Here is a 6,000-nt window from a genome sequence, read left to right as displayed (position 1 = left end):
GAGTTCAAAAGTCAAGTCGCCAAGGCCAAAAGCCCAATGGCATAAAAGTTCAAAAGTCAAGTCGCTAAATGATCCTAAGGCATAAGAGTCAAGAGTGAGGTTGCAAAAGGCCAAAACAAGCCCAAGCATAATTCCTTAAAAGGGTTCACCTTATATACACACATGAGCAACAATTGCTACTCCATAAGTCGAGTCACAAAGATAAGCATAAACGTTCAATTGAGTCACCTTATGCTGGATGCGATAGGCATAAGGTCAAGTCCAAATGAGTCAGGAGGATAGAGTAGCGTCTTTGGGTGGATTACATGTTTAGCACCTATATTTGGCTTCTTCCTAGGTACTATTATTTGTGTGGTCACCCATCCCTGTGTGGCTAGATCATTATAAGATTTTTGGCTTCTTCTTAGCTTAGGGATCCACCCTAGTTTTTCATCCACTTTTGTGAGCATTTTGGGGATACTTTCCTTTGGAATCCACACACGTTTAGGCTTTTCATTCTTGGGATTTAGCAATTTAGTGGGCACATAAGTTGGCTTTCTTGATGCCTTTGGTACCCACCATAGTTGCTTCATCTAGTTCTTTGTTGGGACTTTATGAGAGACTGAGGTAGAAGGATTAAAAATATTAGTCGCTAGCCTTTGGTGTCTCTTGTAGTGCCTCTTAGTGTTGTTAACAATGCTTTTCCTCGTTTGGGGTGGCTTTTTCCTCCTAGGTTTTTTGTTTTATAGGATGTGAGGAGAGGATTGATTAAATGAGGCCCTGAGCTTATGGATAATTACACTTATTGCCATTTACCACCCATTGTTGCTATGAAATCTTGATTACGGCCATCCTCATGGTCCAATCTATGCTACAGTCGTTTTTGGCTATCCATCCCCTTCTAAGGATGATCTCTTCTAGAATTGTCCTTGCAGTCATAGAAGCTACATTCCAGAAGGTAAGAATTGATATGGAACTTGAGGTTTAACATCCCCTTGCATTCATTATAAAGGAATGAGATAGTTTACTAGAGCTTGAGTTGGATCAAGTGCAAGTTTTCCTAATGAGACCCAAGTCTCATATGACATTAAGATCCTATATCCACTAAAGGAAGTTTAACTATTAGTTGCATGCTTATGGGAAAGTCTAGGCAAAGCCTTGTGGGTTTAGCCTCTTCCTCCTTGTGATCATTGTGTACTTCAACCATGTGGATCGGTATAATACCTCTCCTTTATGTTTCTTTGTCAGCCACACGGACAGGTATAATACCTCTCCTTTGTTTTTCTTTTTTAGCTCGTCTCTTAATCTCCACCTCATGTTTTTTCTTTTCTTTAGCCTTATGAATAGCTTGAAGTTATTCATTGGATAACAGCCCATAGTACTTTCTAAGTATTGAGGAATCCTTCTATCTAGAATCCATCAAGGGTCTCTATGTGTGTTTCCCCTCCAATCATGAGTTTGTAGATCCTAAAAGGACCCATCCCTCTCAAGTTTAGTTTCCTTTTATTTTTCTTAAGGTTATAAAGTAGGACTAGGTCCCCTTCCTTGAAACTCTTGGTTTTGAACCACATTTTTTGTCTCTTTTTCTTAGCATACATGCTCATTACTAAGTGTAGACTTGCTTCATCAATTTTGTGATCTCCACAAGTCATTTAGATAACTCATTTCCCATCCATTTCATTTGCTTTGCTACCCTCAAAGTTGGGATCATGAATTCTACTAGGAGTATAGCATCAAGTCCGAAGATTAGGTTATATGAATTTTTATAGGCAGTTCTATAAGCCCATAAAGTGGATGAGGGCTTTTGCTTCTAATCCATCATCATCAATACTTCCGCTCGAATTTTTGTAGGCAGTTCTATAAGCCCATAAAGTGGATGAGGGCTTTTGCCTCTAATCCATCATCATCAATGCTTCAAGAGAGTCTTTGTAATCACAGTGCATAAGATAATGTTAGTGCTGTCTCACCTTGTCTATTTGTTTGTGGATAGTATGGGAAAGACTTGTGGTGCACTACTATTAGTTCTTCTAAAGAGAAAATCCACCACATAACTTAAGAAATTGGTCCCTTGGTTGCTAAGCTCCAAAAGATATCCAAATCTAGTGATGATGTGCTCATAAATTGGTCCCTTGGTTGCTAAGATCCAAATGATATCCAATTCTAGTGATGAAGTGCTTATAAATAAATTTGGCAGTCATTCCCATGTATATTTTTAATGTGGCCTTAGCCTCAGCAGCCCACTTGGCCACATAATAAATAGCCATAATGATGTATCATGCTTTTGTGCTTCTAGAAAAGTAGCACGACAAGGGTAATGGCTATCCCACAAAGTCAATTCTCTATTTAGTAAAAGGTCTTATAGGTGTGATTGGATGTAAAAGAATTCTATCCTTTTGTTGGGGCCTTTTATTAGTGAAAAGTGAAGCATTGGCACTCATCGCAATGTTTGACATATTCCACTCCATCATTGAAGAGTATCAGCCATTGTAGTCATACGCATAGGAATTTTCTAGCTATGATTTCTCCTTTGAAGTGTCCTCTAGTGACTCATGCATGAGCTTTTTTTAATATCAATGTACTTATCCTCATATATGCAGAGTCTTAAAATATCATCTTTCCCTCTTTTATAGATTTATCTTAAAATGAGGGTGTACGAGATAACTACTTTCACTTAACAGATGTTATCTCCAGATCCCTGTTTTCTCCATAGGGATATGGTCTCATCAATTCCTCGTATATTGACAGCATTAGGCATCTCTCCAATAGTATCCCATCAATGTCAAGATTGGGACTTGGTTAGTTGTGTGGAAGCTATAACATTGTAATATGTATGCTTCATTGGTTCTTGTATTGCTAGCCTAGCCTCTAACTTGTTCACTTGTGGCCCTTCTCTCTCACCCATTAGTCTTGGGGCTTGGGATCTTTCAGCTCCTTCCAATACTCCCCTCTAAACACTCCATGGCCTCATTTGTCCATAACTAAGTTTGGACAATGAAGTGGGCTTATGCTCCTACAATCCTGATCCGATATATCCACCATTTGTTAAGGGTTCTTGGTCTGCTTTCAAACTAGAATCTATAGCTACTAGGGTGGTTAGATCGACTCTCTTGGTCATGTCCCACTCCCTAATGTTGGAACGTATGATAATGTTTCGTGTTTGAGAGTTGGGTTAAACTATGAAGTTGCAATGATTCAACCCGAACGTAAATGTATAAGCACTTGGTCCAATGCACCAGAATCACTTGCTAAGGTTCTTTTTATGATTCTTTCTTGGTTTTTTTATTTTTTTTGGGTTTTCTATGCTTTTTCTATTGTTTACATTTTTTTGTAATTTTTATTACTTTTTTAATGTTTTAATATTTTGGGAAAGATTTATATTTTATTAAAATTTTATGGTTTTTCTCCAAGTTTTAGCATATCTAAGTTTGAGGTGGTGGTCAAAATCCCTTACATTGATTGTTTTTTCTGAATTTTAATGTTTCTAAAATTTAGTCTCAATAGAATCGACGATCTTACTTGGGCGATTCATCTCTGACGATCCTCCTTGAAAACAATTCCTATTAGAAAAAACAAACAAAATGATTCCAGTAAAATGATTCTATTGTTGAAGAACAATTCTACTTTTGGGATCAGTACAATTAGACCTTGGACAATTCTACTTTTGGGACTCGTATGATTAGACCTTGGACAATTCCACTTTTGGGACCGGTACGATTAGACTTTGGATAATTCTACTTTTGGGACCTTGGATGGTTCTACTTTTGGGACCGGTACTTTTGGGACCTTGGATGATTCTACTTTTGGGACCGGTACGATTAGACCTTGGAAAATTCTACTTTTGGGACCGGTACGATCTAAGTGATCCTAGTTGACTAGCGATGTGGAACTTGGATCCACCGATTGCACTTTTTAGATCGTCATCCAACTGTATACCAAGCTATTAATGTCTATAAGCGGTGCCTCAACTGTAGTGCATTTATTGCACCGTTAGCAAATTTTCCCTATAGATTTGGAGGTACATTGGCACTGACTCCCACTTCACAACCATTATGGATAGTTACCTACTCTCATTAATGCACTTGCATATGTTAGGTCAACAATCGTGCTGGCCCAGTCAAATCGATCCAACTCATAGACTTGGATTAGAGATTCTACCCAAAATGATCCTACTAAGTAGGACTGAAACAATCTAATTGGAAAACAATCCCATTTTACACAACGAGTCCTTTCCTTTCATTTTCTTATTTTTTTGGGTTTTTTACTTAGTATCTAGCCTAATAATGATTCCAAGATGGTTATTCTAGCATACGAACATCAATATGAATGATTATGATAAATCAATTGAAAGAATGGGCCAAGTTTTATCCTTTGTACATAATGGGAAAGCTCTTAATTTAGCCTATTCAACCTATTTAACCTTATCTAATGCTTAAGATGTTAATGGAAAAAACTCACAAGCAAGAGTGCCAACCTCAATCTTGTAAGGGGGAGCTCAACTCAACCATCCATCACCACGAATAAGCAAAAACAATTAAAACATAAGAAGGGTTATGGTAGAAGCACTAATCAAGGCTACTAGAGCAAAAGAAGAAGAGACTTTGCAATTGGCACAACAATGATTAGTAGCCCAAATAGCTCATTATATCCAAAGCCAAGACCACAAAAGTAGTGCTTGATAGCCTAGACACACACAATAGCATTGCATCTACCTTGAGGAAAGAACTAGGCATGCAAGTTTTAGACCAACATCTTCTTATAGAAGACTGGGAGAGTAGGACGCGGGCGACAGAAACCCTTGTGGATTTAGGCTTAGCTCAAATCTACGGTCTTACTTGGGAAGAGATTGTTTAATCAGTCTCTAGGGACACAAACCGAGGAGGAATGCTTATATGACATCTATGATTGCATACATATGATCATCAAACATAAAAGGATCCAAAGACCTATGATACAAGTTAGGACATCCAAAGCAAAAGTGCAAAATGGTAACACCCCTTGTGAGCTCGGCAGATCCTACTTTTGTAGTATCACCCAGATATACCATGGACCCACCCACATCTTCTATCCCACAAGGCCATGTAGGGACTCAAGAGCATGATAGCATGAGCTTCACATTCTTAGATCCTAGAGCTATCCCTACCCAAGGCACTACTAGCACACTACCTGATCAAGTGATAACTGACAAATCATTATTACCTCTAAACCAAAGGTCCACCACCATAGTAGAAGCCACCCCCACTTTCCACATAGTCCTCCCCTGTGCCTCGCACATCTACTACGGCCATTTCAAGAGGATCATCAAAACTTCACATCAATCATTTGTCACATCTCATTCTAGTGCACCCATGACACATCCATTTTCTATAGTGAGTGTGCTACCAAGTCCCATTGTGAGATCGACTGCACTTAATGCCCACATGATTGTAGCACCTATTTCGGCTCAAGCATTTGAACTCTCATTATGTTCTTCATAAACTCTATTCGATTAATCCACCACTGCTTGTGATAGATATCCATGGGCTTAAATATGAAGCGATCTATAATGGCTTAGTCATTAGAAGGATCACTACATGGGATGAAGTCATAACCAATTCCATCCAATTAGAAGATAATTTGATGGTCAAGGAAGCCAAGACATTGGATTCTACATCTATTACTTCCAAATTCACTCGTCATATAGCACTTCTACTATCAAACCCATTGCTAAAGGTAACACTTTAGTGGATGAATTTCACAAACTTCATGAAAGCACTCTATGAGGGGATGAAGCAAGATAAAGCTCCTAAAAAGGTAACACTTATGTGAATGAATTTCACAGACTTCATGAAAGCACTCCAGGAGGGGATGAAGGAAAATAAAGCTCCTAAAAATGTATATATATATGTATCCAAGAAGATAGCTTCAATGGTGCTCAATCTGTCGACAAGGGCATTTGACCAGTGAATGTCCAATCCTAAGGGCACAATATAATGGGAATTATACTTTTTGTGGATGTTATGGACATGAGGATTCACAGTGTTG

The sequence above is a fragment of the Cibotium barometz genome, chromosome 10 (assembly GCF_041138505.1).
Source record: "Cibotium barometz isolate CiBa-2024 chromosome 10, ASM4113850v1, whole genome shotgun sequence".
Taxonomy (NCBI): Eukaryota; Viridiplantae; Streptophyta; class Polypodiopsida; order Cyatheales; family Cibotiaceae; genus Cibotium; species Cibotium barometz.
Note: the sequence above shows the minus strand (reverse complement) of the source record.